At 44.3% G+C, this 12554-nt stretch overlaps 1 protein-coding gene across 2 annotated transcripts in view; it reads left to right on the forward strand.

Moving 5' to 3' along the window:
* LOC126257400 (DNA-directed RNA polymerases I, II, and III subunit RPABC3) overlaps window positions 1-12554 on the forward strand; it is a 509897-nt gene that overhangs the window by 133079 nt on the left and 364264 nt on the right. Inside the window, exon 1 of one of the 2 annotated variants that reach the window (XM_049955561.1) lies at window positions 2001-2112. The exons of the other annotated variant lie outside the window; for it this stretch is intronic. The gene's annotated coding sequence lies outside the window, so the exon portion shown is untranslated. Of the gene's footprint in view, window positions 1-2000; window positions 2113-12554 lie in introns of those variants that run through there. 2 annotated transcript variants of the gene reach the window in all.

Below are 12554 nucleotides of genomic sequence, written 5' to 3' on the forward strand. Positions count from 1 at the left end.
TCGAGTCTTATGAAAATATTAATATATGCAATGTATTGAGCAATATTTCTGTTTTATTCGCAGTGTAAGGAACGTAAACAAAAAGAAAAGAAAAATTGATTTCCTCAGGGGTCTCGAACGTACGACCTTCGCATTACTTGATGCCCAATTTAATTGGGAACATGTGCACCACGACCGTCAATATATTTTGGATAAATGGAAGCAAGATTGAAATCCTTTATTTTACAGTCCGATTTCGGTCACGGTGTGGCCATCTTCAGAGCAAACTATTCGAACGTTGTAGGCCCATGTCATAATATCATTTTCCGTGTTACACGTCGGGATGCTGCCATTTATCCAAACTACCTCGGATTACTGTTCTGTACACTTTTCGCTCCAACAACCCCGCCTGAGAACTGCGCTGACATAAATGGCTCATCCCTCGCCCGACCTGCATTCAAAATTCTACTTTTTCTATATGCTAGGCCATCTGGAGATCCGTCAGTTTCATTTCTGCCTAAGCCGTGCATGTACCATAAATTTGGACGAAATCTGTGATGACGAGTAGGCAGGGTCCCCTCGTTAAGCAGATAATGCTAAAAGATCAACAACATTATCAAAGTACTGAATGAAAAGACGTGTCGAGTGCTCACCTCCGTCATCCGGTGATTTATATAAATTATGTATGGCAGAGATGTATTTTATTATATGTGTAGCTTTTCTGTCACTGGTCGCATGGAACGTATCTTATCGTGTTTACATCACATTCACTTTGTATACCCTAAACTAAGATCTTTGCGTAGTCCTACATCTACATTTATACTACGCAAGCCACCCAACGGTGTGTGGCGGAGGGCACTTTACGTGCCACTGTCATTACCTCCCTTTCTTGTTCCAGTTGCATATTGTTCGCAGGAAGAACGACTGCCGGAAAGCCTCCGTGCGCGCTCGAATCTCTCTAATTTTACATTAATGATCTCCTCGGGAGGTATAAGTAGGGAGATGCAATATATTCGATACCTCATCCAGAAACGCACCCTCTCGAAACGTGGACAGCAAGCTACACCGCGATGCAGAGCGCCTCTCTTGTAGAGTCTGCCACTTTAGTTTGCTAAACATATCCGTAACGCTACCACGCTTACCAAATAACCCTGTGACGAAACGCGCCGCTCTTCTTTGGGTCTTCTCTATCTCCTCCGTCAACCCGACCTGGTACGGATCACACACTGATGAGCAATTCTCAAGTATAGGTCGAACGAGTGTTTTGTAAGCCACATCTTTTGTTGATGGACTACATTTTCTAAGGACTCTCCCAATGAATCTCAACCTGGTACCCGCCTTACCAACAATTAATTTTATACCAGATATTTTACAGAAGTAGCTAGTTTTATTAACAAATCCACGTAGTGATGGAGTAGCGGTGTGAGATAGCTGGTGGAAATAATAGTAAATTGTGACTGGTTATAATAATTTGTAGTATTGGCTGAAACTTCTCATTCAGTATTTCATTTGCTGTATTTGTCGGCTTCAGCTTGTTGCCGTGGTCAACATGAAACTGTTGCTGCCAAAGACCTGCCGCTCTGGTTTTCCTTCAATAAGAGACAGTGTGGTCTTCCCCCAACATGTCGTCACTTGCTTGGGAGCTATAAAGCATTTCCGAAAGAAAAAGAAGAGACTGCGTTAGATGACGATTTCGGCTAGCATATCGATATCCTCTCCTGCGATACTATCGATCGTGCTGTCGATTCTCATCTCGTCTGCAGTAGTTCGGCGGGCAGCGGCGCTCTAGGAGCTGGAGTCGAACACCGTCGACGCATGCGCTGTGCGCTGCCTGGCGATTTTCGCGGGGCGGAGGGGACCCGGGTCAGGAGCACCGGCAGGAGGAAGCGGAGGAGGTGGTAGTTGCCCGCGTTCGTAGCAGTTTCGCGATAGAAGGGATACCGAGACATGGCAACTGCGCTGCGCGGCTGCCCGCCTGGCGCGACCTTCACCGTGAAAATAACAAGCGGGCGGGCGGGCGGCCGCGGCGCTGCGGCGCAGTTGTCTGACGGCAGCCCGCGGCTGCGGACGTCGCCGGCAGAGGCGCCCTGCGCTGCGGCGCGGGGACCACGCCGCGGCTGCCACGGGATGACGGTGAGCCGAGCGCCGCTCTGCTGCTGGCCCCACCCCCTGCTCGCTGCTCTGGCACGCGCCCTCGCTTTTCTCCTTGCCCTAGGTTGCCGGCGCCGCTCTGCGCGCGCGCGCACGCTTCTCTCGTTTGCTGCCACAGCAACAGGCGGGAGCTGCGGGCCCGAACTGTAGCGTGGCGCTACTGCGGTGTGCCTCACTGTGCAGTTAATTGCCGAAGGCACCGCAGGTGTAACACCCCTCCGTAGCTTCCACCTGCGAGAGCTACGCGATTAGTAAAGTGCGGAGGCGTCGCCTTCCGGTATTGATCACCGGCGGGCGCTGCCACATCGCGCGAAAAATAAAACCCCGACGCTTCTTGCCGGGCCGGCCAAATAGGATTTCACAGAAGAGCTTCGCTGTTACGCAATAGAGTGCACGTATATGTCTCTTCCGGAACGGGCAGCTCTAGAGTATGACAATGACGAGCGCGATGTGCCAGCTGTTGACGTTCGCCATTTTAGCAAGGCCGGCGGACGGTGCCTCACTGTTCGATGTTAATTTTGCCGTTCTGTATCGTAATACGTTTTCCTACTAGTATACTCAAGTAGTGCGACGTACGGGCCGGCACGTCGCGAACTGTCAAAGAGTATTGCGACATTCTTTTGGTAAGGGGAAACTATGCCTTGCGTCGGAACTACACAAATGGCGGCCATAACGTGTGGGTGTGACTCGTCCATTCCTTTCCCGGAATTGTCGTATCACTAGCCATTTTTGATACTTTTTCGAAACGTAGACACATAGACTCCGCGTTCCTTTTGACGGGTACAGACGGATAAAGTTTGTAGCCACTCACTAGACTGACATGCAAAAGCGGAGCGATTATTTTCGGTGGGGCGCGAGTTTGATGTCCTGCGCAACGTAAGCACCGTTGAGGCGTGGCCCCGAGGTTACACGTTTCACTGTTGCAACGAAATAGTATGCATTATCATGTTACTGATGCGCATTACTACGACGCGACAGTGGAAGCAATACGTTTGTTCCCGTGGCTGTAATCCAGATTTTTCTGAGGTAACAGTGTGAGAAGTAACCCGAGATTTCCCACACTCACGAGACAGATATTTTAAATTTCTTACTTAGCGCTAAAACTTTGGTCTTAGAAGATTTAACTGTTCCATTGCAATCCATATTATTTTGTTTCTCTTTTTGCTTTATTTGAGTAATACTGTTCAACATAACGCAGACACATTTCAAAGTGCGGATACAAGTCTTAATTCCTTGTTGCACTTGCATGAACATTCCTGTTTCTCATGTCACACTTTGTTTGATAATAGCAGGCGCATCGAACAAATAAACAAAACAGGTAACAGTGTAATAGTATAGAAAAGTAACAGGAAATAAGTTCAGTGCCGTAACATGCTTTTTTCCTAATTTGCGTTTGAAATTAGACTTCGTTTTCCTGTAATCAACGATGTATTTCAGTTTTCGATTTGTTTCTACGAACGTAGACGTACACTACAGTAGTTATGATGTGTTAGTCCAAATTCTTAGCGTAGGTGCAAGGTAGCCGCTTGACTCAATTTGAAGCGAGGTGGGTAGTGAAGAACCTAAACTCATGTTCGGGGACCGAGCTAAGTGAAGCTGTGGTGACCACACTGGATCGCATTGGGGATGGGCGCGGTCCAAAGCCCTGTCCGACGTTAACGATTTACACTTGTCGTGAATCTGTTATGGCGATTGCCGGAATCGTCCTTCGCTATATCTGATTTGCTTTCCCATTTTCGGCCTATCGGAATTCGTGTTCAGACTGCTATCACCTCGTAGTTGATGTAATATTAAATCCTAATTTCCTGCACACTGCCTTTTACAAATGAACTTTTATTTTCGGTACTTTCAATAAGAGCATTTTCCGTAACGGCAAAAATACCGGCAATATTTCGACGAAGCTTATTTTTGCACATGACATTTCATCTTTTACAACGTAAGATGACTATTTTTATAAACTCTTAAAAGTTTAAAAAAAGTAAAATTCCTCCCGAACAGGCCGTGAAGGCCCAACGATACTGACCGGCCGCCGTGTCATCCTGATCTCTTAAAAGTTTGGCAGTCATAAAAGAAATTTGCAATATCAAATGTCCCGCACTGGTGATAGCGTGTTGCGTATGAATCATGTCATAAGACCAGATTTCGATTATGTTAATAATTAGGTTGAAATCTTGGAATAAGGTAATTTGTAAGTGCGAGTGTCATTTTGATACTTGTGTCGTCTCCTTTTACTTTAGAAAGAATAAACTGTGAAGTAGCTTTCGTCTGACGACGGTTACAGCACCTAGTCGCTGAGCAGTGCTGACAGCTGGCGGCCATTACTTGTGTTTCTGGAGGATCGATTATTTAGAAACGGCAATACCGACACCACCCAGCCTTACCTCCTCCCTCCAGTGTAACACCCCCTCCTCCCCCCCCCTCCCACACACACACACACACACACACACACACACACACACAGATTGACGCTGTTTTGAGCTGCTTCCTAACAAAATCAGATCAGACAACCAAATGCGAACTGTTTGAAAGAAATACGACTTTGGCAGGATTCAGTTCGAGCCATGCTACAGGTCTCATAGACAAAAGAAACTTTTATCGCAAAGTAACAGAAAGTAACTCCATTGTCTTTGAATTCCAGGATTACGTAGGCTAAACGTGTTGGTAGGAAAATTGAAGCGGCCAAAGGGCGTGAGTGCCGGCACTAATTCTCCAGTCGTAATTCCTTCTAGTGATTGATATTTCCGGCACTAATTCTCCAGTCGTAATTCCTTCTAGTGATTGATAACAACAGTATAAATGTTACATTCCACAATATGTACCAGATAGTGTCTCGGTCGCAGTTCCCGTCTACCGTGGACATAAAGGAGCACACAAGTCTATCTTCCGAGTTCTTAAACGGCGAAAAAAGATTAGTCTTGCCAGTACTGGCTGATATTAACGTTGATTTAATCTGTTCTTTGCAGTTATATTTGGTGTTCATGTAAACGTGTCATTTTAACTAGATCTTATCATTAATTTTTCAGAGATTATGCCAGATTGTCCCATTTGACAACATTTTTAACGAATTTGCAACATTCCATTAAACCTCCCCGATTTTATACTATATCTCGGAGAAAAATAATTTAGGTCTAACTTATTTTTTATGCAGTGTGGATCAATTTAATTTTGTCGCAAAGTAGGAAAAAAATCGTTCGTAATTACCACCAATAATCGGTAACATAACCGTGCGTCCTTGTGTCCAGGATGGGATACAAATGCTTAAAACTTAAATTCCTACATTTTCAGCTTTATGTGGGAAAAAATACACTTCAGCAGATCCTGATCACGTAAAGTGAAAGGCCTCCATTACCACAAAAATGATTCGAAAGAGGAAGCCTCCGCCAGAGTCCAGTTGCCTTGTAACTGCCGCGATGTACAGTAGACATATTGGCTCTCAGTGGTCAAAACGAGTACTCATTCGAGATATCCGTGGGAATAGTGTGACATCTCTGACAACGTAGAGTACACGTAGGTGATATTACTGTAGGAAGAGATGAAAAGGCCGTCATAGACGCTTTAGGTATGCAAGTGGTAACTGCAAAATGGGTGGAATATTAGAGGTCCAAATGTCGTTTGTGTTCGGTACTAGCGTTTAATTTGGTATGTGTAAAAGTGGTGTAATGTTACGGGATGTGGTAGAAATTACCTTTAGTGTATCCAGAGATTAATTTCACGGCTGTGGAATTCCTCTCAGACAACGAAAAGTATAAGAACTAGTTCTGGAGAAAGCCGTCTCTTAGTTGCAACGCATTCATGATAGCATAACGCATCTGCAGCAAGCCTTACAGACTGCAACAACACGAAAACTGCCCCCATTGTTGTTGAGTCGTCTCTATGTACATAAACGTATGACGTGTGCCTCATTTACAAAAGTCGTCATATTGGCCGGAGACAACTCTGAGGAATAGCGTAATGGGGCCACTCGGAATGCAGTCATGATTTTATAGTCTTTCGAGCTTGTGTCAACATTTTGCAGACAAAAATGCTGTATGACGTTCAAATTATTTTTACCTTCAAAATATTCCCCAATCGCTTTAGGCAGCGAGCCTTTGACTTTCTCCTGGGTCGTTCTTCCTACGAAATATTATGTAAATGTCCCAGAGACTGCAGTTTACGCATTTACTCTTCCCGAAATAAAAGCAAAACGAGAACAAGAGGGGGAGAAACAGATGCCGTGGCAACGCAAGAATGTTCCGCAACGCTAGACAGCACACCTGTGTAAAAGCTCTCTTATGTCGTGTGCATATGCCCTTATAGCTGATGTAATACTAGCTGATTTCAGTTATGAAATTATGTAAACTTGTTCTTGTATTGACTGGCGACTCACATCTCATCGCCGCTCGGTTGCAGCTTGCTTCGCAGTTGCACCCCTGCACCGTTTCTCCTACATATGGTTTGCGTTCTAGCGACTAGACGGAATATATAACTGTGATTTTATTACGATACATTTTTAAGCCTAATCTCTACGTGGCAAAGAATCATTGCTTGGGTGCTGGACTGTAAAAGTCAGGGATTTTGTTAGCCCCTCCCAATTAGAAGTTTATTGGTGCGCATGTAGCGCAACGCGGAATAAGCAGCAATTGTGCAGGGTCCCAGACCAGCGTGCTGGCAGCCCTCGCCAGCGAACCACGTACGCTGCTCGTTCCTAGTGGTCGCGACTGATTTGCTAGGCTGTACAGCACCACACCGCGCTGCTAGTGCGACTTCGTCTCGGCACATCGGCATCCAGACCAACATAGCTCTTTTTTGGGAAGGGGGGTATTATGTGTACTCGTGAAAATCTGGGAACGCAGTTTCCAGCATTATTCGCGCTGAAGCATCGCAGCCACAGAAATGTATTTCTACCCACTGTTTCTCGTATGTGAATGATTTGTGAGCTATTATTACCTCTTTTGAGGGGAAGCGTTGCAGATTAACAATTTCCGACGCTGAAGTGTGTGCGTTGCTGGTCGCCAGTGATTTATTTTGCTTTGTTCAGCTCACCTACAAATGCTATACACCCACCTTCGAAACATTTGTGCCTAGCACTGCGTTTGGCGTAGCTGGTGTAAGAATCTGGACATTTTGCAAATTTGGCAAGTTGCCGATATTTTGCAGTGTTTTGTTGTAGGAAATTGTTGCGTCTCGATTAAAAATTGTAGCAATGAATAAAAGTTAGGTCGCACATTTCAGAAACTAATTATTCGTTACTGCGCATTTCGAAAACTGTAAGCATTTCGTCCTGTGATATCACCATCACTGGAAATGACTGAAAGCACTGTCTAGGCTCGCCTCAATAACGTTTCTAAACGTTTTTTCTTTTTCAACCGAGTAGGCGGCAGCTCCAGTGAGCTCAAGACTAGCTCACTGGAGTGACTACTGACTACTCCATGAAGCCAATACGTGACGCAATACGTCACAGGCACCATGACAGGTCAGGGCAAGCTGCTAAATCGTTCTGCTTAACAGGAGAAATAAAATTACTGTTTACTGATACTACGTGACGTTGTTGAGGATTAGTTTCTAATTCAGTGAAATAATAGATCGAAAGTCGCAAGCACAAATTGTACTAACAACCACCGGCCGCAGTGGCCGAGCGGTTCTAGAAGCTTCAGTCTGGAACCGCGCGACCGCTACGGTCGCAGGTTCGAATCCTGCCTCGGGTATGGCTGTGTGTGATGTCCTTAGGTTAGTTAGGTTTAAGTAGTTCTAAGTCTAGGGGACTGATGACCTCAGATGTTAAGTCCCATAGTGCTCAGAGCCGTTTTTTGTTCTAACAACCCCCAATGCCCTTCGCCAATATGGCATACCCGCCAAACGACGTTACGGTTTTCTATGCAAATACGCCTTCGAGTGTTCTCACCAGTTCAGTATTGATCTCTGCTAAGTTTTATCTCTGTAGCCAACCCCTGTCGGAGACCACAAAGCACTTTCGAACTGGAAAGTTAGAGAAACAACAAGCGTTTTACTTCTGTTTGGGCAGTGATATCACATGGACGTACAAACGAAACATAAGCGTGCAGTGTCGCAAATGTACCACTTCAGACTAAAAATATATGAACGAATCAAGTCCCACTCCGGATCATCGTAACTGACGCCGCTGTTTTTTATGTCAGTGGTATTAAGTTACTGCTACAGTTTCAGAGGATTGCCGCCAATTGCTGGAGAGCGGTTAACTTACTTCCACTGTTAAGAAAAGGTAAAGACGGATTAGTATGTTAAACTCATCACACTATAATCACAGTTTCTTTCCATTCTATTATGGAACTGCTACTGAATACCGAATGAGGTTACTGTCATTCCCCGCTCTATGCAGAATTTATTGGCAGAATAAAAACGGACTTGTTTGCAAACCCTGGGCTTGAAGTCTTGTGCATTATTTTAGGATCTTAACACTCCGCGAGTTGCGTAGTTTAGCTGCCTTACGTAATAGCCCGAAATAGCGCTCTGTTATATTTTGTTCCCACGTACTGTAGTTGAACCAGCAGTGTACTAGTTTCACCAGTTTACCGAGGTTTGATTGAACATTTTCATCATTGTGGGGCCCAAGAGCAAACTGTTCAATATATTGTTAGAGACAGTCCTCAGAGGAAGTATCCTGGACCATATAGTGACTTTATTAATGCTACTCCCTCTGCTGTTAGTTGGCTTGAATCTTTAGATATTGAACTATGATTAAATGCATCTGCCTTTTTTTAACTTGCAATTATATCAAAGTAGTCAGTAATATTAAGTTAGTAATTTTCACAGTTTAAAAATGTGTATACAATCTGTGCCAAAATGTAAAACAAAATTATATGTAAATACTTAACTAAATATACATGTAAAATTAAACTTTATGTACTTGTCAGTGTTTGCTGTTGTTGCCATACGATGAATAAATAAATAAAATCAGAAGCTAAATTTATATTCACTGTGTGTGTAATAAGTTCTGTCGTGCTACAACATGGTATCTTTTCCATTGAAACTGAAGACCTCTGTGCAAAAAGGGAATAACCAACTTTTACAAATCCAACGTCGTATAGGAAGTGATATTTCCTTGCTTAAGTTTTGAACCGATTTACTGTTGATTCACACAGAGCATCAAAGGAATGGCATGGAACGGACGGAAAGGCAAATGCCACCGCAAACGGAGACGTTGGACGCTATACGGAACGTCAAGACAACGTCACTTCCTTAACCCTGGAGAGAACGTTGCAAATGAGTTTAAGGAATATTATAGTATATTTATTTGCTCGAGAAAAACTATTCATACATTAACATCAAATAACATTTAGAAGGAATTACATGGATGTTTTTACCTTGCGCATTAAGTTTCTTACCCTTTCCTAGGTTCCAAAAACTAATACTTTTTTCGTTTACTAAAAGTGATTTTGTCTCTGTTTAAAGTAGTTCGCCTAATAAAATTTGTATCATTAATGTATTGGCCTATTTCTGCACAGTGTAGGCTTTTTCTTTGTCCAAGAATTGTGAAAGCTAAATCATTTTTCTCCTTCAGATATTTGATGACACGTTTTGTGAAAGAACACTAATAGGAAAAATGTTTGGTTCCTTACAGAACCTTTGGGAAATGTTAGGAAAAGAGAGGTAACTAAAATTAAAATCGAAAAAGACACAAAAGCGCAAAATCCACAACTATAAAATGAGTAAGCGCGACAGTGATACGTTAACTTCCGATGTTAACAAGTGATGAGTCTCTCTCTCTCTCTCTCTCTCTCTCTCTCTCTCTCTCTCACTCCCCTCTCCCTCCCCTCTCCCTCCCACCACCCCTCCCTCCCTCCTGCAGCATCAGTGTCAAAACTTTCTTCCTGAGAATCGTTGACGTAGATGCCCTGTTCCGTAACCGGTCTATCTGAATTCAACAATTTCGGATGCATTATCGAATGATTTCATGTACCGCTGCCGTGTGAATCAACCTTCGCCCTGCCACTTACACTTTGACCTGCAGTTTAATGTCGTCTCCAAACCATGGTGGTACTCGGCATATTTCACGTTAACAAACGTTGGCAGAGGAGAAAGAATTCATAAGTAATTGATATAAATCTTAGGACTGATCGGCGATCGAACGTCAAACGTTTCGATCCGTCTGGCACGTGGATACACCGTTGAGGTGAACTTTGTACCTGCTGATGTAAAATGACAACCGCTTAAGCCGTCATCACCCAGACTAGTTAGCTAGCATTGGTGTAAAGCTATATGAGTTTTGTGTCGTCACTAACTGTTATTTCACCCTGAATAACCACTGGCGCGCGGGAAAAAAAATTAATTTTTGACATTTTGACAACTTTCTACGAAAGGTTTTGTATTTATCGTTTTCGGCAGAAGCGTATACTTCGTTGGTCTTATATTGTAACCTACACCCTATGAATATGTGCAGTTTCTGAGCAGCAGAACATTGAGAATCTCTCGAGAACCCGTCATTATCGGTACGATTTGTTGTGGTCAAATGACAGTAAACGTTATACTGGTAGTTATAGAATTTTTCGTATCAGCAGTAGTTATTTTCATGTTGTAACGCGCTATGAAAACTTCGCCGTTGTAAGGTAACGGCGCATTGAAGATTCATCAAAAACGCGCTCTTCTTGGTACGCTTTGTTACAATTAAATGTCAGTTAACATCGATAAAGCCTTCAGGAATCGTAACTGAAATATTGGGTCCTCTGCTACAGAAATTCCCGTAGCGTAGATGGTAGAGACGCGGAGTTAGTCAACATAGTGTGCCGGCCATTGTGGCCGAGCGGTTCTAGGCGCTTCAGTCTGGAACCGCGCGACGGCTACGGTCGCACGTTCGAATCCTGCCTCGGACATTGATGTGTGTGATGTCCTTAGGTTAGTTAGGTTTAAGTAGTTCTAAGTTCTAGGGGACTGACGACCTCAGATGTTAAGTCCCATAGTGCTCAGAGCCATTTGAACCATCAACAAGTGTAGCGAGATCGCGTCTCGCTGTATAGAAACTTTTTTTTCCAACTTCTCATTTTCTAAAAGGTTGTGGGACTTTCTTATTAAAATACAAATATTTTGTGTATTATTCGAGGTTATGTAGATATAAGTCCTCTCTCTTACAGGAGTGAGTTTGTCCGGATGGTGGAGTTTTATAAGCTAATGTCCTTACTAACTGGACATGGAACTTCTCTCTTTGCCTTGTAATATGTTCATGGATATTGAGGCTTTTATTTCTGTATCCTGCTGACAGAGCAACACGACTAGCACAAGGACTTGAGAGGAAATGTGCGTTCCAATAGCGCTAACGTAGGAATTCAATATATTCCTGACATGATCTGTCCGGCGGTGATCGACAATGTTTGGTAACTGAAGAAAGTTTCGTATGCCAAAATAAAAAGAAAGACCTGTTTCGACAGACGTATGCTTTCATCATCGGAACTTAAACTTTTGAAACTTGTAGCACTGACGTATAATATGTTGTAAAGATTCAAAAGCATAAGATCAGATGATGACAGTAAAATGTTTTTCAGCTATCTTGGCTTGTGAAGTTTTCTTCAGTTACCGTAGGAATTTAACATGCGTTCAAAAATGGTTCAAATGGCTCTGAGCACTATGGGGCGTGACATCTGAGGTCATCAGTCTCCTAGAACTTAGAACTGCTTAAACCTAACTAACTTAAGGACATCACACACATCCATGCCCGAGGCAGGATTCGAACCTGCGACCGTAGTGGTCGCACGGTTCCAGACTGAAGCGCCTAGAACCGCTCGGCCACGCCGGCCGGCTAAGATGCGTTCACTTTCGTAAACAAGCTATTTTTTTGAGAGCCAGGTACAGGTGACAGCTGTCGCCGAAGAGTGCCGTAGTCACAAATCACGATAACTAGCACGTCTCATGTGACGCAGGCTCTGTGTTGCATCATGATGGATTTCCCGCCCGCATCCACGCCAACATCGGATGCCCCATGCCCATGTTATTGTGCAAGGGGAATAGCAGCGGATACTTTCGCAAACGCGGTGTAAGTAGATCTGATGGAAATAAAATTTCCTTGAGACATACGAGTCTCACCTTTTATCTTCGATAATGACAGAAGCTGAAGAAATGAATCGAAATTTATACACGGGTCAAGTCCCGGCCGTGACACAAATTTTGAAACATTTCTTCAGCTTCTATTATTATCCCAGTGTAGGTAATTGGGCGGGAGACGGAGGGCGCAGCTCAGCGCAGCGCGAGGCCGAGGCTCGCGGCCCTGGCAGCGGCGCGGCGAGGTGTTGCCCGCAGAGGTCCTGCGGTGACGTGAGCGCAGGTCCTGCCTCACTGTCATCGGCCGCGGACAAGGTCGCGGCTCGCCATTGGCGGAGCCGGGCCTGGGCCTCTGCGCTCGCTACAGCGCCCGCTGCCGACTCCCAAACCGACGCTCTGCGCTCCTTTGTCCCGCGCACTTTTTTTTTACCGATGCCTTC

The sequence above is a fragment of the Schistocerca nitens genome, chromosome 1 (assembly GCF_023898315.1).
Source record: "Schistocerca nitens isolate TAMUIC-IGC-003100 chromosome 1, iqSchNite1.1, whole genome shotgun sequence".
Classification (NCBI taxonomy): domain Eukaryota; kingdom Metazoa; phylum Arthropoda; class Insecta; order Orthoptera; family Acrididae; genus Schistocerca; species Schistocerca nitens.